Source organism: Argopecten irradians, chromosome 13 (assembly GCF_041381155.1).
Source record: "Argopecten irradians isolate NY chromosome 13, Ai_NY, whole genome shotgun sequence".
NCBI lineage: Eukaryota > Metazoa > Mollusca > Bivalvia > Pectinida > Pectinidae > Argopecten > Argopecten irradians.
In genome coordinates this window covers 1,217,314-1,244,312 of record NC_091146.1, presented here as the reverse complement: position 1 = coordinate 1,244,312, position 26,999 = coordinate 1,217,314, and the positions used below count along the sequence as shown (strand labels likewise).

At 37.1% G+C, this 26,999-nt stretch overlaps 2 long non-coding RNA genes and 1 pseudogene across 2 annotated transcripts; all 3 read left to right on the top strand.

Moving 5' to 3' along the window:
• The window catches only part of LOC138306577 (calmodulin-like protein 4), a 38,289-nt pseudogene extending 25,513 nt beyond the window's left edge, over positions 1–12,776 (top strand).
• Positions 12,777–13,448: 672 nt separating this feature from the next.
• LOC138305899 (uncharacterized) lies at positions 13,449–17,116 on the top strand. The gene is made up of 8 exons (XR_011205728.1): positions 13,449–13,909; positions 13,986–14,015; positions 14,197–14,256; positions 14,609–14,728; positions 14,958–14,987; positions 15,508–15,537; positions 16,393–16,534; positions 16,819–17,116. It is a non-coding gene; the product is annotated as an uncharacterized lncRNA (long non-coding RNA).
• Positions 17,117–18,268: 1,152 nt separating this feature from the next.
• On the top strand, positions 18,269–19,178 carry LOC138306458 (uncharacterized). Its single transcript, XR_011205869.1, has 3 exons — positions 18,269–18,517; positions 18,589–18,730; positions 19,090–19,178. It is a non-coding gene; the product is annotated as an uncharacterized lncRNA (long non-coding RNA).
• The last annotated feature ends 7,821 nt before the right edge of the window (positions 19,179–26,999 follow it).

Below are 26,999 nucleotides of genomic sequence, written 5' to 3'. Positions count from 1 at the left end.
ACGATTATTGAGAATACACTAGGACTGGGTATTGTAAGGGCTAAAACGATACGATACGATTATTGAGAATACACTAGGCTGGGTAATTGTAAGGGCCTAAAACGATACTACAATTATTGAGAAATACACTAGGGCTGGGTATTGTAAGGGCTAAAACGATACGATACAATTATTGAGAATACACTAGGACTGGGTATTGTAAGGGCTTAAAACGATACGATACAATTATTGAGAATACACTAGGGACTGGGTATTGTAAGGGCTAAAAACGATACGATACAATTATTGAGAATACACTAGGACTGGGTATTGTAAGGGCTAAAACGATACGATACAATTATTGAGAATACACTAGGACTGGGTTATTGTAAGGGCTAAAACGATACGATACAATTATTGAGAATACACTAGGACTGGGTATTGTAAGGGCTTAAAAACGATACGATACAATTATTGAGAATACACTAGGACTGGGTATTGTAAGGGCTAAAACGATACGATACAATTATTGAGAATACACTAGGACTGGGTATTGTAAGGGCTAAAACGATACGATAACAATTATTGAGAATACACTAGGACTGGGTATTGTAAGGGCTAAAACGATACGATACAATTATTGAGAATACACTAGGACTGGGTATTGTAAGGGCTAAAACGATACGATACAATTATTGAGAATACACTAGGACTGGGTATTGTAAGGGCTAAAACGATACGATACAATTATTGAGAATACACTAGGACTGGGTATTGTAAGGGCTAAAACGATACGATACAATTATTGAGAATACACTAGGACTGGGTATTGTAAGGGCTAAAACGATACGATACAAATTATTGAGAATACACTAGGACTGGGTATTGTAAGGGCTAAAACGATACGATACAATTATTGAGAATACACTAGGACTGGGTATTGTAAGGGCTAAAACGATACGATACAATTATTGAGAATACACTAGGACTGGGTATTGTAAGGGCTAAAACGATACGATACAATTATTGAGAATACACTAGGACTGGGTATTGTAAGGGCTAAAACGATACGATACAATTATTGAGAATACACTAGGACTGGGTATTGTAAGGGCTAAAACGATACGATACAATTATTGAGAATACACTAGGACTGGGTATTGTAAGGGCTAAAACAATACGATACAATTATTGAGAATACACTAGGACTGGGTATTGTAAGGGCTAAAACGATACGATACAATTATTGAGAATACACTAGGACTGGGTATTGTAAGGGCTAAAACGATACGATACAATTATTGAGAATACACTAGGACTGGGTATTGTAAGGGCTAAAACGATACGATACAATTATTGAGAATACACTAGGACTGGGTATTGTAAGGGCTAAAACGATACGATACAATTATTGAGAATACACTAGGACTGGGTATTGTAAGGGCTAAAACAATACGATACAATTATTGAGAATACACTAGGACTGGGTATTGTAAGGGCTAAAACGATACGATACAATTATTGAGAATACACTAGGACTGGGTATTGTAAGGGCTAAAACGATACGATACAATTATTGAGAATACACTAGGACTGGGTATTGTAAGGGCTAAAACGATACGATACAATTATTGAGAATACACTAGACTGGGTATTGTAAGGGCTAAAACGATACGATACAATTATTGAGAATACACTAGGACTGGGTATTGTAAGGGCTAAAACGATACGATACAATTATTGAGAATACACTAGGACTGGGTATTGTAAGGGCTAAAACAATACGATACAATTATTGAGAATACACTAGGGCTGGGTATTGTAAGGGCTAAAACGATACGATACAATTATTGAGAATACACTAGGACTGGGTATTGTAAGGGCTAAAACGATACGATACAATTATTGAGAATACACTAGGACTGGGTATTGTAAGGGCTAAAACGATACGATACAATTATTGAGAATACACTAGGACTGGGTATTGTAAGGGCTAAAACGATACGATACAATTATTGAGAATACACTAGGACTGGGTATTGTAAGGGCTAAAACGATACGATACAATTATTGAGAATACACTAGGACTGGGTATTGTAAGGGCTAAAACGATACGATACAATTATTGAGAATACACTAGGACTGGGTATTGTAAGGGCTAAAACGATACGATACAATTATTGAGAATACACTAGGACTGGGTATTGTAAGGGCTAAAACGATACGATACAATTATTGAGAATACACTAGGACTGGGTATTGTAAGGGCTAAAACGATACGATACAATTATTGAGAATACACTAGGACTGGGTATTGTAAGGGCTAAAACGATACGATACAATTATTGAGAATACACTAGGACTGGGTATTGTAAGGGCTAAAACGATACGATACAATTATTGAGAATACACTAGGACTGGGTATTGTAAGGGCTAAAACGATACGATACAATTATTGAGAATACACTAGGACTGGGTATTGTAAGGGCTAAAACGATACGATACAATTATTGAGAATACACTAGGACTGGGTATTGTAAGGGCTAAAACGATACGATACAATTATTGAGAATACACTAGGACTGGGTATTGTAAGGGCTAAAACGATACGATACAATTATTGAGAATACACTAGGGCTGGGTATTGTAAGGGCTAAAACGATACGATACAATTATTGAGAATACACTAGGGCTGGGTATTGTAAGGGCTAAAACGATACGATACAATTATTGAGAATACACTAGGACTGGGTATTGTAAGGGCTAAAACGATACGATACAATTATTGAGAATACACTAGGACTGGGTATTGTAAGGGCTAAAACGATACGATACAATTATTGAGAATACACTAGGACTGGGTATTGTAAGGGCTAAAACGATACGATACAATTATTGAGAATACACTAGGACTGGGTATTGTAAGGGCTAAAACGATACGATACAATTATTGAGAATACACTAGGACTGGGTATTGTAAGGGCTAAAACGATACGATACAATTATTGAGAATACACTAGGACTGGGTATTGTAAGGGCTAAAACGATACGATACAATTATTGAGAATACACTAGGACTGGGTATTGTAAGGGCTAAAACGATACGATACAATTATTGAGAATACACTAGGACTGGGTATTGTAAGGGCTAAAACGATACGATACAATTATTGAGAATACACTAGGACTGGGTATTGTAAGGGCTAAAACGATACGATACAATTATTGAGAATACACTAGGACTGGGTATTGTAAGGGCTAAAACGATACGATACAATTATTGAGAATACACTAGGACTGGGTATTGTAAGGGCTAAAAAACGATACGATACAATTATTGAGAATACACTAGGACTGGGTATTGTAAGGGCTAAAACGATACGATACAATTATTGAGAATACACTAGGACTGGGTATTGTAAGGGCTAAAACGATACGATACAATTATTGAGAATACACTAGGACTGGGTATTGTAAGGGCTAAAACGATACGATACAATTATTGAGAATACACTAGGACTGGGTATTGTAAGGGCTAAAACGATACGATACAATTATTGAGAATACACTAGGACTGGGTATTATTGTAAGGGCTAAAACGATACGATACAATTATTGAGAATACACTAGGACTGGGTATTGTAAGGGCTAAAACGATACGATACAATTATTGAGAATACACTAGGACTGGGTATTGTAAGGGCTAAAACGATACGATACAATTATTGAGAATACACTAGGACTGGGTATTGTAAGGGCTAAAACGATACGATACAATTATTGAGAATACACTAGGACTGGGTATTGTAAGGGCTAAAACGATACGATACAATTATTGAGAATACACTAGGACTGGGTATTGTAAGGGCTAAAACGATATACGATACAATTATTGAGAATACACTAGGACTGGGTATTGTAAGGGCTAAAACGATACGATACAATTATTGAGAATACACTAGGACTGGGTATTGTAAGGGCTAAAACGATACGATACAATTATTGAGAATACACTAGGACTGGGTATTGTAAGGGCTAAAACGATACGATACAATTATTGAGAATACACTAGGACTGGGTATTGTAAGGGCTAAAACGATACGATACAATTATTGAGAATACACTAGGACTGGGTATTGTAAGGGCTAAAACGATACGATACAATTATTGAGAATACACTAGGACTGGGTATTGTAAGGGCTAAAACGATACGATACAATTATTGAGAATACACTAGGACTGGGTATTGTAAGGGCTAAAACGATACGATACAATTATTGAGAATACACTAGGACTGGGTATTGTAAGGGCTAAAACGATACGATACAATTATTGAGAATACACTAGGACTGGGTATTGTAAGGGCTAAAACGATACGATACAATTATTGAGAATACACTAGGACTGGGTATTGTAAGGGCTAAAACGATACAATACAATTATTGAGAATACACTAGGACTGGGTATTGTAAGGGCTAAAAACGATACGATACAATTATTGAGAATACACTAGGACTGGGTATTGTAAGGGCTAAAACGATACGATACAATTATTGAGAATACACTAGGCTGGGTATTGTAAGGGCTAAAACGATACGATACAATTATTGAGAATACACTAGGACTGGGTATTGTAAGGGCTAAAACGATACGATACAATTATTGAGAATACACTAGGACTGGGTATTGTAAGGGCTAAAACGATACGATACAATTATTGAGAATACACTAGGACTGGGTATTGTAAGGGCTAAAACGATACAATACAATTATTGAGAATACACTAGGACTGGGTATTGTAAGGGCTTAAAACGATACGATACAATTATTGAGAATACACTAGGACTGGGTATTGTAAGGGCTAAAACGATACGATACAATTATTGAGAATACACTAGGACTGGGTATTGTAAGGGCTAAAACGATACGATACAATTATTGAGAATACACTAGGACTGGGTATTGTAAGGGCTAAAACGATACGATACAATTATTGAGAATACACTAGGACTGGGTATTGTAAGGGCTAAAACGATACGATACAATTATTGAGAATACACTAGGGCTGGGTATTGTAAGGGCTAAAACGATACGATACAATTATTGAGAATACACTAGGACTGGGTATTGTAAGGGCTAAAACGATACGATACAATTATTGAGAATACACTAGGACTGGGTATTGTAAGGGCTAAAACGATACGATACAATTATTGAGAATACACTAGGACTGGTTATTGTAAGGGCTAAAACGATACGATACAATTATTGAGAATACACTAGGACTGGTTATTGTAAGGGCTAAAACGATACGATACAATTATTGAGAATACACTAGGACTGGGTATTGTAAGGGCTAAAACGATACGATACAATTATTGAGAATACACTAGGACTGGTTATTGTAAGGGCTAAAACGATACGATACAATTATTGAGAATACACTAGGACTGGTTATTGTAAGGGCTAAAACGATACGATACAATTATTGAGAATACACTAGGACTGGTTATTGTAAGGGCTAAAACGATACGATACAATTATTGAGAATACACTAGGACTGGGTATTGTAAGGGCTAAAACGATACGATACAATTATTGAGAATACACTAGGACTGGGTATTGTAAGGGCTAAAACGATACGATACAATTATTGAGAATACACTAGGACTGGGTATTGTAAGGGCTAAAACGATACGATACAATTATTGAGAATACACTAGGACTGGGTATTGTAAGGGCTAAAACGATACGATATACAATTATTGAGAATACACTAGGACTGGGTATTGTAAGGGCTAAAACGATACGATACAATTATTGAGAATACACTAGGACTGGGTATTGTAAGGGCTAAAACGATACGATACAATTATTGAGAATACACTAGGACTGGGTATTGTAAGGGCTAAAACGATACGATACAATTATTGAGAATACACTAGGACTGGGTATTGTAAGGGCTAAAACGATACGATACAATTATTGAGAATACACTAGGACTGGGTATTGTAAGGGCTAAAACGATACGATACAATTATTGAGAATACACTAGGACTGGGTATTGTAAGGGCTAAAACGATACGATACAATTATTGAGAATACACTAGGACTGGGTATTGTAAGGGCTAAAACGATACGATACAATTATTGAGAATACACTAGGGACTGGGTATTGTAAGGGCTAAAACGATACGATACAATTATTGAGAATACACTAGGACTGGGTATTGTAAGGGCTAAAACGATACGATACAATTATTGAGAATACACTAGGACTGGGTATTGTAAGGGCTAAAACGATACGATACAATTATTGAGAATACACTAGGACTGGGTATTGTAAGGGCTAAAAACGATACGATACAATTATTGAGAATACACTAGGACTGGTATTGTAAGGGCTAAAACGATACAATACAATTATTGAGAATACACTAGGACTGGGTATTGTAAGGGCTAAAACGATACGATACAATTATTGAGAATACACTAGGACTGGGTATTGTAAGGGCTAAAACGATACATACAATTATTGAGAATACACTAGGACTGGGTATTGTAAGGGCTAAAACGATACGATACAATTATTGAGAATACACTAGGACTGGGTATTGTAAGGGCTAAAACGATACGATACAATTATTGAGAATACACTAGGACTGGGTATTGTAAGGGCTAAAACGATACGATACAATTATTGAGAATACACTAGGACTGGGTATTGTAAGGGCTAAAACGATACGATACAATTATTGAGAATACACTAGGACTGGGTATTGTAAGGGCTAAAACGATACGATACAATTATTGAGAATACACTAGGACTGGGTATTGTAAGGGCTAAAACGATACGATACAATTATTGAGAATACACTAGGACTGGGTATTGTAAGGGCTAAAACGATACGATACAATTATTGAGAATACACTAGGACTGGGTATTGTAAGGGCTAAAACGATACGATACAATTATTGAGAATACACACTAGGACTGGGTATTGTAAGGGCTAAAACGATACGATACAATTATTGAGAATACACTAGGACTGGGTATTGTAAGGGCTAAAACGATACAATACAATTATTGAGAATACACTAGGACTGGGTATTGTAAGGGTTAAAACGATACAATACAATTATTGAGAATACACTAGGACTGGGTATTGTAAGGGTTAAAACGATACAATACAATTATTGAGAATACACTAGGACTGGGTATTGTAAGGGTTAAAACGATACGATACAATTATTGAGAATACACTAGGACTGGGTTATTGTAAGGGCTAAGTCGATACAAACGATATATGAGAATACACTAGACTGGGTATTGTAAGAAAACGATACACAATTATTGGAATACACTAGACTGGGTATTGTAAGGATACAATTATTGAGAATACACTAGGACTGGGTATTGTAAGGGCTAAAACGATACAATACAATTATTGAGAATACACTAGGACTGGGTATTGTAAGGGTTAAAACGATACAATACAATTATTGAGAATACAACTAGGACTGGTATTGTAAGGGTTAAAACGATACAATACAATTATTGAGAATACACTAGGACTGGGTATTGTAAGGGTTAAAAGTCGATACAATACAATTATTGAGAATACACTAGGACTGGGTATTGTAAGGGCTTAAAACGTCGATACGCTAAAACGATACAATACAATTATTGAGAATACACTAGGACTGGGTATTGTAAGGGCTAAAACGATACAATACAATTATTGAGAATACACTAGGACTGGGTATTGTAAGGGTTAAAACGATACAATACAATTATTGAGAATACACTAGGACTGGGTATTGTAAGGGTAAAACGATACAATACAATTATTGAGAATACACTAGGACTGGGTATTGTAAGGGCTAAAACGATACGATACAATTATTGAGAATACATTAGGGCTGACTGGGTATTGTAAGGGTTTAAAACGATACAATACAATTATTGAGAATACACTAGGACTGGGTGTATTGTAAGGGTTAAAAACGATACAATACAATTATTGAGAATACACTAGGACTGGGTATTGTAAGGGCTAAACACGATACGATACAATTATTGAGAATACATTAGGCTGGGTATTATAAGGGTTAAAACTTGATACAATACAATTATTGAGAATACATTAGGACTGGGTATTGTAAGTTAAAACCATAAAACGATACGATACATATTAAGAATACACTGAAACAATACACAAAACTTGTTGACAATATTGTTGACCTCTTCGTCATATTCATTATGACCATTATGATTTTCCAATATTGGTGCAATAAGAGACAATTTTGATAAAATATTCTCTAACCTGTCAACAATCTACCATGCTTTATCGCCTTGGCTTGTTAATTAAGCTCTGTCAATTTATATTCTTTAATTTCTCATGCATTTAGTTGACACAGATGCTTTAAACTTAATTGAATGATGTTTTATAATATTTGGACAGTAATTTCCTATTGGTATAACGAAAACTGTATGTTGAATTCTTAAAACGATACAGCGATATACAGCATTCTATTGCGTTTCGATAATCGATACACTGGGACTGAAAACCGATATGTACTGGTGTACGAATATATTGATCCAGTCTTAATATATAAACAAGTATTTTAAATTTACAATTATTAATAAAAATAAATGTGAATATATAAATTATTTTATAAATCAATTATATATATGTACTAATTGAAAAATAGACTTGCATATATTCATAATTAGTTTTGACTCTAAAGTTTAGGAATATTATATATATATATATGTTGAGACACTGTCATCAATGTAGATTAGATGTCCTAATTTTCAGGATTCAAGGAGTGCTTTTTCTACCATGCGAGGAAAGGCAACATTGGCAGTCAAGAGGAACTGGGATATATCATGCAGTCCCTGGGGTTCAGCCCCACCCCCGAGGAGGTCACCAAATACTACACATCCTATAGTAAAGGTAAGATCATCTACAATGGTTAATCAATATAACTAAACAGAAGGTATACAGTTATCTCCCCTTACCTATACAGGGTTATCTCCCCTTATCAACTTCCATAGTAATCTACCAGGGTTATCTCCCCTTATTAACTTCCATAGTAATCTACCAGGGTTATCTCCCATTACAAACTTCTACAGTAATCTAACAGTGTCATCTCCCCTTAACAACTTCCATGGTAATCTAAGTATTATCTCCCCTTAACAACTTCCACGGTAGACTAATAGTGTTATCTCCCCTTACCAACTTCTAACAGTAAATCTAACAATGTGTTATTCTCCCTTAACAACTTCCACGGTTATCTAACAGTGTTGTCTCCCCTTACCAACTTCTTACAGTAATCTAACAGTGTTGTCTCCCCTTAACAACTTCTACAGTAATCTAACAGAGTGTTGTTCCCCCTTAACAACTTCCACAGTAATCTAACAATGTTATCTCCCCTTAACAACTTCCACGGTTATCTAACAGTGTTGTCTCCCTTAACAACTTCTACGGTTATCTAACAGTGTTGTCTCCCCTTAACAACTTCTAGTTTCTACGGTTATCTTAAAAGTGTTATTCACCCCTATAAAGTCTAATACTTTACATTTTATTTAGTAATAACACTTTTATCATCCTTTGATGTCCTTTTGACCTTTCCAGTTAGTAACAGGATGGATTTTTGCCTCGTTCCCTGGAGGCCATGCACGACCACTCTAAAGTAGAGAATGTAGACAAAAGAGTTACTGAACGCCTTCCTGGCCCATGATGAGGAGAACACGAAAGGGTATGTTCCGGCTGGTGAAGTCAGAAAAATCATTCTCATGAAGATAGGAATGCAGCTGTCGCGGGGAGAAGGTCAGTATGTTAGTGTTAAGGTCAGTATGTTTGTGTATAGGTCAGTGTGTGATGTAAAGGTCCGTGTCTTAGTGTAAAGGTCAGTATGTTAGTGTTAAGGTCCGTGTCTTAGTGTAAAGGTCAGTATGTTAGTGTAAAGGTCAGTGTGTTAGTGTAAAGGTCAGTATGTTAGTGTTAAGGTCAGTATGTTAGTGTATAGGTCAGTGTGTGATGTAAAGGTCCGTGTCTTAGTGTAAAGGTCAGTATGTTAGTGTTAAGGTCCGTGTCTTAGTGTAAAGGTCAGTATGTTAGTGTAAAGGTCAGTGTGTTAGTGTAAAGGTCAGTATGTTAGTGTTAAGGTCCGTGTCTTAGTGTAAAGGTCAGTATGTTAGTGTAAAGGTCAGTGTGTTAGTGTAAAGGTCAGTATGTTAGTGTTAAGGTCAGTATGTTTGTGTATAGGTCAGTGTGTGATGTAAAGGTCCGTGTCTTAGTGTAAAGGTCAGTATGTTAGTGTTAAGGTCCGTGTCTTAGTGTAAAGGTCAGTATGTTAGTGTAAAGGTCAGTGTGTTAGTGTAAAGGTCAGTATGTTAGTGTTAAGGTCCGTGTCTTAGTGTAAAGGTCAGTATGTTAGTGTAAAGGTCCGTGTGTTAGTGTAAAGGTCAGTATGTTAGTGTAAGGTCCCGTGTCTTAGTGTAAAGGTCAGTATGTTAGTGTAAAGGTCCGTGTCTTAGTGTAAAGGTCAGTATGTTAGTGTAAAGGTCAGTGTGTTAGTGTAAAGGTCAGTGTGTTAGTGTAAAGGTCAGTATGTTAGTGTTAAGGTCCGTGTCTTAGTGTAAAGGTCAGTATGTTAGTGTAAAGGTCCGTGTGTTAGTGTAAAGGTCAGTATGTTAGTGTAAAGGTCCGTGTCTTAGTGTAAAGGTCAGTGTGTTTTCAGTGTAAAAGGTCAGTATGTTAGTTGTTAAGGTCCGTGTCTTAGTGTAAAGGTCAGTATGTTAGTGTAAAGGTCCGTGTCTTAGTGTAAAGGTCAGTATGTTAGTGTAAAGGTCAGTGTGTTAGTGTAAAGGTCAGTGTGTTAGTGTAAAGGTCAGTGTGTTAGTGTTAAGGTCCGTGTGTCTTAGTGTAAAGGTCAGTACTGTTAGTGTTAAGGTCCGTGTGTTAGTGTAAAGGTCAGTATGTTAGTGTTAAGGTCCGTGTCTTAGTGTAAAGGTCAGTATGTTAGTGTAAAGGTCCGTGTCTGTAGTGTAAAGGTCAGTATGTTAGTGTTAAGGTCCGTGTCTTAGTGTAAAGGTCAGTATGTTAGTCGTAAAGGTCCCGGTCTTAGTGTAAAGGTCAGTGTGTTAGTGTTAAAGACGTCAGTGTGTTAAAGGTCAGTGTGTTAGTGTATGTCAGTAGTAATGTTAAGGTCCGTTGTCTTTAGTGTAAAGGTCAGTTATGTTAGTGGGGGAGGGAACAGTTAGTGTAAAGGTCAGTGGTGTTAGTGTATAAGATCAGTGTCTTAGTGTAAAGGTCAGTATGGGGGTTATAGGGTGTCTTAGGACACTTGATAGGGGGAGGGACAGTTATAGGGGTGAGGTTACGCTTATAGGGAAGAGGAGGGACACTTAAAGGGGGAGGGGGAGGGACACTTATAGGGGGAGGGACAGTTATGGGGGAGGGACGCTTATAGGGGGAGGGACACTTATAGGGGGAGGGACACATATAGGAGGAGAGACACTTATAGGGGGAGGGACACTTATAGGGGAGAGACACTTATAGGGGGAGGGGACCACTTATAGGGGGAGGGACACTTATAGGGGAGGGACACTTATAGGGGAGGGACACTTATAGGGGGAGGGACACTTATAGGGGGAGGGACACTTATAGGGGGAGGGACACTTATAGGGGGAGGGACACTTATAGGGGGAGGGATACTTATAGGGGGAGGGACACTTATAGGGGGAGGGACACTTATAGGGGGAGAGACACTTATAGGGGGAGAGATACTTATAGGGGGAGGGACACTTATAGGGGGAGAGACACTTATAGGGGGAGGGACACTTATAGGGGGAGGGACACTTATAGGGGGAGGGACACTTATAGGGGGAGGGACACTTATAGGGGGAGGGATACTTATAGGGGGAGGGACACTTATAGGGGGAGGGACACTTATAGGGGGAGGGACACTTATAGGGGGAGGGACACTTATAGGGGGAGGGACACTTATAGGGGGAGGGACACTTATAGGGGGAGGGACACTTATAGGGGGAGGACAACTTATAGGGGGAGGGACACTTATTGGGGGAGGACACTTATTAGGGGGAGGGACACTTATAGGGGGAGGGACACTTATAGGGGGAGGGACACTTATAGGGGGAGGGACACTTATAGGGGGAGGGACACTTATAGGGGGAGGGACACTTATAGGGGGAGGGACACTTATAGGGGGAGGAACATTTATAGAGGGAGAGGAACATTTATAGAGGGAGGGATATTTATAGGGGAGGGACACTTATAGGGGACACTAATTATGGCACCGATAGGTTTTTGACAGAAATTGCTTCATGAAAGTTTGCTATTGTTGCTATGGTAATCAGTGATCATTCTGTTTTTTACTTCTATACAATATGTACATTGTGATTAGATTAGGTTTCTTGCTATAATAATTATATTATGACTCCTATACAATCTAATAGATATATGTGCATAGGATTACATTAACTTTCTCTCTCCCACAGTTGATGCATTATTCCGAGAAACAAACGTGAGTCCCGGAGGTCAGATACGATACCACGATTTCCTCAAGACACTTCTAATGCCAGTACCTGACTATTGACCAATCACAGGCTGTCTTACATGTTTAGATTTCTGATGTTACACCAATGAAGTGCGACGTTTTATATCTGTATGGAACAGCTTTGTAGATCAGAACAAATGTGTTGGTACCTAGATATGTACAGAATATTGAAACATCAGTCATTAAAAGTGATCCATCGATTATTTAGAGACATAGTTACAAAGTTGTATTGTGTTTGTGAAATGTCTCCAATTACAATTTCAATTGACAGAGTGATAAATGGGAAGTAACTCTGATACAATGTCTTCTCAATATGTGCCAAGACACAGTTTATATAGGTCCTGGTGATACTTGATATTATTGTAAATTAACCCTGCACAGTTTCAACACTGTATGTTCGTGATCACTAAATATCTCATACCATCCTTGATACTCCAGGGGTTACTATCACTGACATTATATCAACCCCTGGACTATCTCATAGTAAAACTGGAGGTAGTTCAGGGGTACAAAACCTGACCAATCACAGGCCTGCAGAGACTTTCCATGAAGATTACGGAGACAGAGACGCCCATAGCATCACAATCAACCACAGAGTAGCGCTATACAATTCTAAGTTTTGACGTTTATCATCATAGCATCACAGTCATCCACAGGTTACCGTTATACAATTCTAAGTTTTGACGTATATCATCATAGCATCACAGTCATCCACAATATTGTTACATTGGCGAAAACAATAGGGTCCGTAGGACGGGATGTATTGTTTTAGTGTCTTTCACTCTAAAGTAATGGCCGGAACTGGAGTCTGAGATTGAAATCCCGACATTTTTTTTTTTTTTTTTTTTATGTAGAAAAATGGGAGAAAATTAGGGTTGTAGAAAAATGGGAGAAAATTAGGGTTGGGGGTAAAAAATAAGGGTTGGTCTGGTAACCCTAAACAGACATATTATTTTCTGTTTTTTTTGCCTAATTATCGTTCAGTATGTGGGGCAGTTGCAGGATAAATTTCTATACATAACTACAACGACCTACATTTCAAGTGTTTGATGTCAAAATTTGTTGCAAAATTCTAGTTGAGACCGCCACTCGGTCTCCATGTTGATAAATCCTGATGTCGTTGGCTGGTGTGAAGTCATTATGTCACGAGGACAGCCGATGACAAATCCTTGACCAAGTGACTGGATGTCAGACTGAATATGTGATGTGTTTTCTTATGTGTAAATCAAAGGCCTAGTCCTGGTCTGCTGGACCTAGTTTAATTAAAGACTGATCTCGTGATTTTATTATTTTAAGTCATTCCCTTAACAAAGTCCTCATAGGCCTGTGTCTAAAACTGTAGGTGAGTCAGGACTTTTATGAGTCATGGACTTTGTCAAACTGTAGGTGAAGTCAGGAACTTATGTCTAAAACTGTAGGTGAGTCAGGACTTATGTCTAAAACTGTAGGTGAGTCAGGACTTTTACTTGACATAATGAAACATTAACAGGTCCCTCATAGGCCTGTGTCTAAAACTGTAGGTGAGTCAGGACTTATGTCTTGAAAAAGAAACATTAGGTGAGTCTAGGACTTATGTTAAAAGCCGTGCTAAACAGTAGGTGAGTCAGGACTTAAGTCTAAAAACTGTAGGTGAGTCAGGACTTAAGTCTAAAACTGTAGGTGAGTCAGGACTTATGTCTAAAACTGTAGGTGAGTTCAGGACTTTACTGACATAATGAAACATTTAACAGTCCTCATAGACCTGTGTCCTAAAAACTGTAGGTGAGTCAGGACTTAAGTCTTGAATAACTGGTAACATTGAGTCAGGACTGTAAGTCTAAAACTGTAGGTGAGTCAGGACTTTTACTTGACATAATGAAACATTTAACAGTCCTCATAGGCCTGTGTCTAAAACTGTAGGTGAGTCAGGACTTTTACTTGACATAATGAAACATTTAACAGTCCTCATAGGCCTGTGTCTAAAACTGTAGGTGAGTCAGGACTTTTACTTGACATAATGAAACATTTAACAGTCCTCATAGGCCTGTGTCTAAAACTGTAGGTGAGTCAGGACTTATGTCTAAAACTGTAGGTGAGTCAGGACTTATGTCTAAAACTGTAGGTGAGTCAGGACTTATGTCTAAAACTGTAGGTGAGTCAGGACTTATGTCTAAAACTGTAGGTGAGTCAGGACTTTTACTTGACATAATGAAACATTTAACAGTAACAGTCCTCATAGACCTGTGTCTAAAACTGTAGGTGAGTCAGGACTTTTACTTGACATAATGAAACATTTAACAGTCCTCATAGGCCTGTGTCTAAAACTGTAGGTGAGTCAGGACTTTTACTTGACATAATGAAACATTTAACAGTCCTCATAGGTGAGTCAGGACTTATGTCTAAAACTGTAGGTGAGTCAGGACTTATGTCTAAAACTGTAGGTGAGTCAGGACTTTTACTTGACATAATGAAACATTTAACAGTCCTCATAGACCTGTGTCTAAAACTGTAGGTGAGTCAGGACTTTTACTTGATATAATGAAACATTTAACAGTCCTCATAGACCTGTGTCTAAAACTGTAGGTGAGTCAGGACTTTTACTTGATATAATGAAACATTTAACAGTCCTCATAGGCCTGTGTCTAAAACTGTAGGTGAGTCAGGACTTTTACTTGATATAATGAAACATTTAACAGTCCTCATAGGCCTGTGTCTAAAACTGTAGGTGAGTCAGGACTTTTACTTGACATAATGAAACATTTAACAGTCCTCATAGGCCTGTGTCTAAAACTGTAGGTGAGTCAGGACTTTTACTGAAAAATGAAACTTTTAACTTGTCCTCATAATGAAACATTTAACAGTCCTCATAGGCCTGTGTCTAAAACTGTAGGTGAGTCAGGACTTTTACTTGATATAATGAAACATTTAACAGTCCTCATAGGCCTGTGTCTAAAACTGTAGGTGAGTCAGGACTTATGTCTAAAACTGTAGGTGAGTCAGGACTTTTACTTGACATAATGAAACATTTAACAGTCCTCATAGGCCTGTGTCTAAAACTGTAGGTGAGTCAGGACTTTTACTTGACATAATGAAACATTTAACAGTCCTCATAGGCCTGTGTCTAAAACTGTAGGTGAGTCAGGACTTTTACTTGACATAATGAAACATTTAACAGTCCTCATAGGCCTGTGTCTAAAACTGTAGGTGAGTCAGGACTTTTACTTGATATAATGAAACATTTAACAGTCCTCATAGGCCTGTGTCTAAAACTGTAGGTGAGTCAGGACTTTTACTTGACATAATGAAACATTTAACAGTCCTCATAGACCTGTGTCTAAAACTGTAGGTGAGTCAGGACTTTTACTTGACATAATGAAACATTTAACAGTCCTCATAGGCCTGTGTCTAAAACTGTAGGTGAGTCAGGACTTTTACTTGACATAATGAAACATTTTAACAGTCCTCATAGGCCTGTGTCTAAAACTGTAGGTGAGTCAGGACTTTTACTTGACATAATGAAACATTTAACAGTCCTCATAGGCCTGTGTCTAAAACTGTAGGTGAGTCAGGACTTTTACTTGACATAATGAAACATTTAACAGTCCTCATAGACCTGTGTCTAAAACTGTAGGTGAGTCAGGACTTTTACTTGATATAATGAAACATTTAACAGTCCTCATAGGCCTGTGTCTAAAACTGTAGGTGAGTCAGGACTTTTACTTGATATAATGAAACATTTAACAAAGTCCTCATAGGCCTGTGTCAAAAACTGTAGGTGAGTCAGGACTTTTACTTGATATAATGAAACATTTAACAGTCCTCATAGGCCTGTGTCTAAAACTGTAGGTGAGTCAGGACTTTTACTTGACATAATGAAACATTTAACAGTCCTCATAGGCCTATGTCAAAAACTGTAGGTGAGTCAGGACTTTTACTTGACATAATGAAACATTTAACAGTCCTCATAGGCCTATGTCAAAAACTGTAGGTGAGTCAGGACTTTTACTTGACATAATGAAACATTTAACAGTCCTCATAGGCCTGTGTCTAAAACTGTAGGTGAGTCAGGACTTTTACTTGACATAATGAAACATTTAACAGTCCTCATAGGCCTGTGTCTAAAACTGTAGGTGAGTCAGGACTTTTACTTGACATAATGAAACATTTAACAGTCCTCATAGGCCTGTGTCTAAAACTGTAGGTGAGTCAGGACTTTTACTTGATATAATGAAACATTTAACAGTCCTCATAGGCCTGTGTCTAAAACTGTAGGTGAGTCAGGACTTTTACTTGATATAATGAAACATTTAACAGTCCTCATAGGCCTATGTCAAAAACTGTAGGTGAGTCAGGACTTTTACTTGACATAATGAAACATTTAACAGTCCTCATAGGCCTATGTCAAAAACTGTAGGTGAGTCAGGACTTTTACTTGACATAATGAAACATTTAACAGTCCTCATAGGCCTATGTCAAAAACTGTAGGTGAGTCAGGACTTTTACTTGACATAATGAAACATTTAACAGTCCTCATAGGCCTATGTCAAAAACTGTAGGTGAGTCAGGACTTTTACTTGACATATATGAAACATTTAACAGTCCTCATAGGCCTATGTCAAAAACTGTAGGTGAGTCAGGACTTTTACTTGACATAATGAAACATTTAACAGTCCTCATAGGCCTGTGTCTAAAACTGTAGGTGAGTCAGGACTTTTACTTGACATAATGAAACATTTAACAGTCCTCATAGGCCTATGTCAAAAACTGTAGGTGAGTCAGGACTTTTACTTGATATAATGAAACATTTAACAGTCCTCATAGACCTGTGTCTAAAACTGTAGGTGAGTCAGGACTTTTACTTGATATAATGAAACATTTAACAGTCCTCATAGGCCTATGTCAAAAACTGTAGGTGAGTCAGGACTTTTACTTGACATAATGAAACATTTAACAGTCCTCATAGGCCTATGTCTAAAACTGTAGGTGAGTCAGGACTTTTACTTGACATAATGAAACATTTAACAGTCCTCATAGGCCTGTGTCAAAAACTGTAGGTGAGTCAGGACTTTTACTTGACATAATGAAACATTTAACAGTCCTCATAGGCCTATGTCAAAAACTGTAGGTGAGTCAGGACTTTTACTTGACATAATGAAACATTTAACAGTCCTCATAGGCCTATGTCAAAAACTGTAGGTGAGTCAGGACTTTTACTTGACATAATGAAACATTTAACAGTCCTCCTCATAGGCCTAGTGTCAAAAACTGTAGCGTGAGTCAGGACTTTTACTTGATATAATGAAACATTTAACAGTCCTCATAGGCCTGTGTCTAAAACTGTAGGTGAGTCAGGACTTTTACTTGATATAATGAAACATTTAACAGTCCTCATAGGCCTATGTGTCAAAAACTGTAGGTGAGTCAGGACTTTTACTTGACATAATGAAACATTTAACAGTCCTCATAGGCCTGTGTCTAAAACTGTAGGTGAGTCAGGACTTTTACTTGACATAATGAAACATTTAACAGTCCTCATAGGCCTGTGTCTAAAACTGTAGGTGAGTCAGGACTTTTACTTGACATTTTAACAGTCCTGATAGGCCTATGTCTAAAACTGTAGGTGAACACTTTTACTTGAATAATGAAACATTTAACAGTCCTCATAGGCCTGTGTCTAAAACTGTAGGTGAGTCAGGACTTTTTACTTGACATAATGAAACATTTAACAGTCCTCATAGGCCTGTGTCTAAAACTGTAGGTGAGTCAGGACTTTTACTTGATATAATGAAACATTTAACAGTCCTCATAGGCCTGTGTCTAAAACTGTAGGTGAGTCAGGACTTTTACTTGATATAATGAAACATTTAACAGTCCTCATAGGCCTGTGTCTAAAACTGTAGGTGAGTCAGGACTTTTACTTGATATAATGAAACATTTAACAGTCCTCATAGGCCTATGTCAAAAACTGTAGGTGAGTCAGGACTTTTACTTGATATAATGAAACATTTAACAGTCCTCATAGGCCTGTGTCTAAAACTGTAGGTGAGTCAGGACTTTTACTTGACATAATGAAACATTTAACAGTCCTCATAGGCCTATGTCAAAAACTGTAGGTGAGTCAGGACTTTTACTTGATATAATGAAACATTTAACAGTCCTCATAGGCCTATGTCAAAAACTGTAGGTGAGTCAGGACTTTTACTTGATATAATGAAACATTTAACAGTCCTCATAGGCCTGTGTCTAAAACTGTAGGTGAGTCAGGACTTTTACTTGACATAATGAAACATTTAACAGTCCTCATAGGCCTGGTGTCTAAAACTGTAGGTGAGTCAGGACTTTTACTTGACATAATGAAACATTTAACAGTCCTCATAGGCCTGTGTCTAAAACTGTAGGTGAGTCAGGACTTTTACTTGACATAATGAAACATTTAACAGTCCTCATAGGCCTGTGTCTAAAAACTGTAGGTGAGTCAGGACTTTTACTTGACATAATGAAACATTTAACAGTCCTCATAGGCCTGTGTCAAAAACTGAGTAGGTGAGTCAGGACTTTTACTTGATATAATGAAACATTTAACAGTCCTCATAGACCTGTGTCAAAAACTGTAGGCGAGTCAGGACTTTTACTTGACATAATGAAACATTTTCCTCATAGGCCTATGTCAAAAAACTGTAGGTGATTGCAGGAACTCTGTGTGATATAATGGAAACATTTTAAACATCAGTAGGCCTGTGTGTCTAAAACTGTATAGATGAGTCAGGTGACTTGGCATAGATGAAGACATTTAACAGTCCTCATAACCTAGGTCCTCATGGTGAGTCAATAACTGTATGTGAACAGTCAGGACTTTTAACTTAGACATATTGAATGAATGACATTTAACAGTCCTCATAGGCCTATGTCAATAAAAACTGTCCCTCATAGGTGAGATCAGGACTTTTACTTGACATAATGAAACATTTAACAGTCCTCATAGGCCTATGTCTAAAACTGTAGGTGAGTCAGGAGACTTTTACTTGACATAATGAAACATTTAACAGTCCTCATAGGCCTGTGTCCTACAAAACTGTAGGTGAGTCAGGACTTTTACTTGATATAATGAAACATTTAACAGTCCTCATAGGCCTGTGTCAAAAACTGTAGGTGAAGTCAGGACTTTTACTTGACTTAATGAAAACAATTTAAATGAAACATTTAAAAGTCCGACAGTCAGACCTATGTCAAAAACTGTAGGTGAGTCAGGACTTTTACTTGACATAATATGGAAACATTTAACATCCTCTAAGCTTGAGTTCTAAAGACTGAAGGGTGAGTCAGGACATTACTGTATATAATGAACAATATAACAGTCCTGTATAAAAAGGGACTATGTCAAAAAACTGTAGGTGAGTCAGGACTTTTACTTGACATAATGAAACATTAACGAGTCCTCATTTTAGTGCCTGTGTCAAAAAACTGTAGGGAGTCAGGACTTTTACTTGATATAATGAAACATTTATAACAGTCCTCATAGGCCTGTGTGTCTTTTTTGAAAACTGTAGGTGAGGGTCAGGACTTTTACTTGATAATGAATTTACAAACTGTTGAACCTGTTGTTCCAAATATATTAGTTACATTATATCTAAAAACTGTAGTGATCAGGACTTGAGGTAGCATTGACTAATGAAAAATTTGAACAGTTCTATAGATATTGTCTAAAACTGTAGGTGATGTCACAACTTTTTTAACATGACAATAAAGGAAAATTAACATCTAATCATCCCCCCGATGTACAAGACTTAATATTCAATACAAGACATTTTACAATAAGGAACAGTATTTAATATTCCCGGGCGATGTACAAGACATTAACACCACACCAATAAAAGAAAATTATATTAATATTCCCGGGGATGTACAAGACACCAGACAATACAAAGGGGCGAAAGTTATATTAATATTCCCGGGGATGTATACAAGACACCACCACAATAAGGAAAGTTATATTAATATTCCCGGGGAATACAAGCACGTTGACACACAATCTGGGAAAGTTACATTAATATTCCCCGGGGATGTACAAGACACCACACAATAAGGAAAGTTATATTAATATTCCCGGGGATGTACAAGACACCACACAATAAGGAAAGTTATATTAATATTCCCGGGGATGTACAAGACATCACACAATATGGGAAATTACATTAATATTCCCGGGGATGTACAAGACATCACACAATATGGGAAAGTTATATTAATATTCCCGGGGATGTACAAGACGCCACACAATAAGGAAAGTTATATTAATATTCCCGGGGATGTACAAGACACCACACAATAAGGAAAGTTATATTAATATTCCCGGGGATGTACAAGACACCACACAATAAGGAAAGTTACATTAATATTCCCGGGGATGTACAAGACAACACAATAAGGAAATTATATTAATATTCCCGGGGATGTACAAGACACCAGACAATAAGGAAAGTTATATTAATATTCCCGGGGATGTACAAGACACCAGACAATAAGGAAAGTTATATTAATATTCCCGGGGATGTACAAGACACCAGACAATAAAGGAAAGTTATATTAATATTCCCGGGGATGTACAAGACACCACACAATAAGGAAAGTTATATTAATATTCCCGGGGATGTACAAGACACCACACAATAAGGAAAGTTATATTAATATTCCCGGGGATGTACAAGACATCCACACAATAAGGAAAGTTATATTAATATTCCCGGGGATGTACAAGACACCACACAATAAGGAAAGTTATATTAATATTCCCGGGGATGTACAAGACACCACACAATAAGGAAAGTTATATTAATATTCCCGGGGATGTACAAGACACCAGACAATAAGGAAAGTTATATTAATATTCCCGGGGATGTACAAGACACCACACAATAAGGAAAGTTATATTAATATTCCCGGGGATGTACAAGACACCACACAATAAGGAAAGTTATATTAATATTCCCGGGGATGTACAAGACACCAGACAAATAAGAAAGTTATATTAATATTCCCGGGGATGTACAAGACACCCACACAATAAGGAAAGTTATATTAATATTCCCGGGGATGTACAAGACACCACACAATAAGGAAAGTTACATTAATATTCCCGGGGATGTACAAGACACCACACAATAAGGAAAGTTATATTAATATTCCCGGGGATGTACAAGACACCAGACAATAAGGAAAGTTATATTATATTCCCGGGGATGTACAAGACACCACACAATAAGGAAAGTTACATTAATATTCCCGGGGATGTACAAGACACCACACAATAAGGAAAGTTATATTAATATTCCCGGGGATGTACAAGACACCACACAATAAGGAAAGTTATATTAATATTCCCGGGGATGTACAAGACACCACACAATAAGGAAAGTTATATTAATATTCCCGGGGATGTACAAGACACCACACAATAAGGAAAGTTATATTAATATTCCCGGGGATGTACAAGACATCACACAATAAGGAAAGTTATATTAATATTCCCGGGGATGTACAAGACATCACAACAATAAGGAAAGTTATATTAATATTCCCGGGGATGTACAAGACACCACACAATAAGGAAAGTTATATTAATATTCCCGGGGATGTACAAGACACCACACAATAAGGAAAGTTACATTAATATTCCCGGGGATGTACAAGACACCACACAATAAGGAAAGTTATATTAATATTCCCGGGGATGTACAAGACACCACACAATAAGGAAAGTTATATTAATATTCCCGGGGATGTACAAGACACCACACAATAAGGAAAGTTATATTAATATTCCCGGGGATGTACAAGACACCACACAATAAGGAAAGTTATATTAATATTCCCGGGGATGTACAAGACACCACACAATAAGGAAAGTTATATTAATATTCCCGGGGATGTACAAGACACCACACAATATGGAAAGTTATATTAATATTCCCGGGGATGTACAAGACACCACACAATAAAGGAAAGTTATATTAATATTCCCGGGGATGTACAAGACTCCACACAATATGGGAAATTATATTAATATTCCCGGGGATGTACAAGACACCACACAATAAGGAAAGTTATATTAATATTCCCGGGGATGTACAAGACACCACACAATAAGGAAAGTTACATTAATATTCCCGGGGATGTACAAGACACCACACAATAAGGAAAGTTATATTAATATTCCCGGGATGTACAAGACACCAGACAATAAAGAAAGTTATATTAATATTCCCGGGATGTACAACAACAATAGTACAAGTACAACACCACACAATAAAATGGAAATTACATTAATATTCCCGGGGATGTACAAGACACCACACAATAAAGGAAAGTTATATTAATATTCCCGGGGATGTACAAGACACCACACAATAAGGGAAAGTTACATTAATATTCCCGGGGATGTACAAGACACCACACAATAAGGAAATTATATTAATATTCCCGGGGATGTACAACACTCCACACAATAAGGAAATTACATTAATATTCCCGGGGATGTACAAGACACCACACAATAAGGAAAGTTATATTAATATTCCCGGGGATGTACAAGACACCAGACAATAAAGAAAGTTATATTAATATTCCCGGGGATGTACAACACTCCACACAATATGGAAATTACATTAATATTACCGGGGATGTACAAGACATCAGACAATAAGGAAAGTTATATTAATATTCCCGGCGATGTACAAGACACCACACAATAAGGAAAGTTATATTAATATTCCCGGCGATGTACAAGACATTACACAATAAAGAAAGTTATATTAATATTCCCGGGGATGTACAAGACACCACACAATAAGGAAAGTTATATTAATATTCCCGGGGATGTACAAGACTCCACACAATATGGGAAATTACATTAATATTCCCGGGGATGTACAAGACGCCACACAATATGGGAAATTATATTAATATTCCCGGGGATGTACAAGACACCAGACAATAAGGAAAGTTATATTAATATTCCCGGGGATGTACAAGACACCACACAATATGGGAAATTACATTAATATTCCCGGGGATGTACAAGACGCCACACAATATGGGAAATTATATTAATATTCCCGGGGATGTACAAGACATCAGACAATAAGGAAAGTTATATTAATATTCCCGGCGATGTACAACACTCCACACAATATGGGAAATTATATTAATATTCCCGGGGATGTACAAGACACCACACAATATGGAAAATTACATTAATATTCCCGGGGATATACAAGACACCACACAATAAGGAAAGTTATATTAATATTCCCGGGGATGTACAAGACGCCACACAATAAGGAAAGTTATATTAATATTCCCGGGGATGTACAAGACACCACACAATAAGGAAAGTTATATTAATATTCCCGGCGATGTACAAGACATTACAATAAAAAAGTTATATTAATATTCCGGGGATGTACAAGACATCACACAATAAGGAAAGTTATATTAATATTCCCGGGGATGTACAAGACACCACACAATAAGGAAAGTTATATTAATATTCCCGGGGATGTACAAGACACCACACAATATGGGAAATTATATTAATATTCCCGGGGATGTACAAGACACCACACAATAAGGAAAGTTATATTAATATTCCCGGGGATGTACAAGACACCACACAATAAGGAAAGTTATATTAATATTCCCGGGGATGTACAAGACACCACACAATAAGGAAAGTTATATTAATATTCCCGGGGATGTACAAGACACCACACAATAAAGGAAAGTTATATTAATATTCCCGGGGATGTACAAGACACCACACAATATGGGAAATTACATTAATATTCCCGGGGATGTACAAGACACCACACAATAAGGAAAGTTATATTAATATTCCCGGGGATGTACAAGACACCAGACAATAAGGAAAGTTATATTAATATTCCCGGGGATGTACAAGACGCCACACAATAAGGAAAGTTATATTAATATTCCCGGGGATGTACAAGACGCCACACAATAAGGAAAGTTACATTAATATTCCCGGGGATGTACAAGACATTACAATAAAGAAAGTTATATTAATATTCCCGGGGATGTACAAGACACCACACAATAAGGAAAGTTATATTAATATTCCCGGGGATGTACAAGACACCACACAATAAGGAAAGTTATATTAATATTCCCGGGGATGTACAAGACACCACACAATAAGGAAAGTTATATTAATATTCCCGGGGATGTACAAGACACCACACAATAAGGAAAGTTACATTAATATTCCCGGGGATGTACAAGACACCACACAATAAGGAAAGTTATATTAATATTCCCGGGGATGTACAAGACACCACACAATAAGGAAAGTTATATTAATATTCCCGGGGATGTACAAGACATCACACAATAAGGAAAGTTATATTAATATTCCCGGGGATGTACAAGACACCACACAATAAGGAAAGTTACATTAATATTCCCGGGGATGTACAAGACACCACACAATAAGGAAAGTTACATTAATATTCCCGGGGATGTACAAGACACCACACAATAAGGAAAGTTATATTAATATTCCCGGGGATGTACAAGACATTACACAATAAGGAAAGTTATATTAATATTCCCGGGGATGTACAAGACACCACACAATAAGGAAAGTTATATTAATATTCCCGGGGATGTACAAGACATCACACAATAAGGAAAGTTACATTAATATTCCCGGGGATGTACAAGACACCACACAATAAGGAAAGTTATATTAATATTCCCGGGGATGTACAAGACACCACACAATAAGGAAAGTTATATTAATATTCCCGGGGATGTACAAGACACCACACAATAAGGAAAGTTATATTAATATTCCCGGGGATGTACAAGACACCACACAATAAGGAAAGTTATATTAATATTCCCGGGGATGTACAAGACACCACACAATAAGGAAAGTTATATTAATATTCCCGGGGATGTACAAGACATCCACACAATAAGGAAAGTTATATTAATATTCCCGGGGATGTACAAGACATCACACAATAAGGAAAGTTATATTAATATTCCCGGGGATGTACAAGACACCACACAATAAGGAAAGTTATATTAATATTCCCGGGGATGTACAAGACACCACACAATAAGGAAAGTTATATTAATATTCCCGGGGATGTACAAGACACCACACAATAAGGAAAGTTATATTAATATTCCCGGGGATGTACAAGACACCACACAATAAGGAAAGTTATATTAATATTCCCGGGGATGTACAAGACACCACACAATAAGGAAAGTTATATTAATATTCCCGGGGATGTACAAGACACCACACAATAAGGAAAGTTATATTAATATTCCCGGGGATGTACAAGACACCACACACAATAAGGAAAGTTATATTAATATTCCGGGGATGTACAAGACACCACACAATAAGGAAAGTTATATTAATATTCCCGGGGATGTACAAGACACCACACAATAAGGAAAGTTATATTAATATTCCCGGGGATGTACAAGACACCAGACAATAAGGAAAGTTATATTAATATTCCCGGGGATGTACAAGACACCACACAATAAGGAAAGTTATATTAATATTCCCGGGGATGTACAAGACACCACACAATAAGGAAAGTTATATTAATATTCCCGGGGATGTACAAGACACCAGACAATAAGGAAAGTTATATTAATATTCCCGGGGATGTACAAGACACCACACAATAAGGAAAGTTATATTAATATTCCCGGGGATGTACAAGACACCAGACAATAAGGAAAGTTATATTAATATTCCCGGGGATGTACAAGACACCAGACAATAAGGAAAGTTATATTAATATTCCCGGGGATGTACAAGACACCAGACAATAAGGAAAGTTTATTAATATTCCCGGGATGTACAAGACACCAGACAATAGGAAAGTTATATTAATATTCCCGGGGATGTACAAGACACCAGACAATAAGGAAAGTTATATTAATATTCCCGGGGATGTACAAGACACCACACACAATAAGGAAAGTTATATTAATATTCCCGGGGATGTACAAGACACCAGACAATAAGGAAAGTTATATTAATATTCCCGGGGATGTACAAGACACCACACAATAAGGAAAGTTATATTAATATTCCCGGGGATGTACAAGACACCAGACAATAAAGAAAGTTATATTAATATTCCCGGGGATGTACAAGACACCAGACAATAAGGAAAGTTACATTAATATTCCCGGGGATGTACAAGACACCAGACAATAAAGAAAGTTATATTAATATTCCCGGGGATGTACAAGACATCACACAATAAGGAAAGTTACATTAATATTCCCGGGGATGTACAAGACACCAGACAATAAAGAAAGTTATATTAATATTCCCGGGGATGTACAAGACGCCACACAATAAGGAAAGTTACATTAATATTCCCGGGGATGTACAA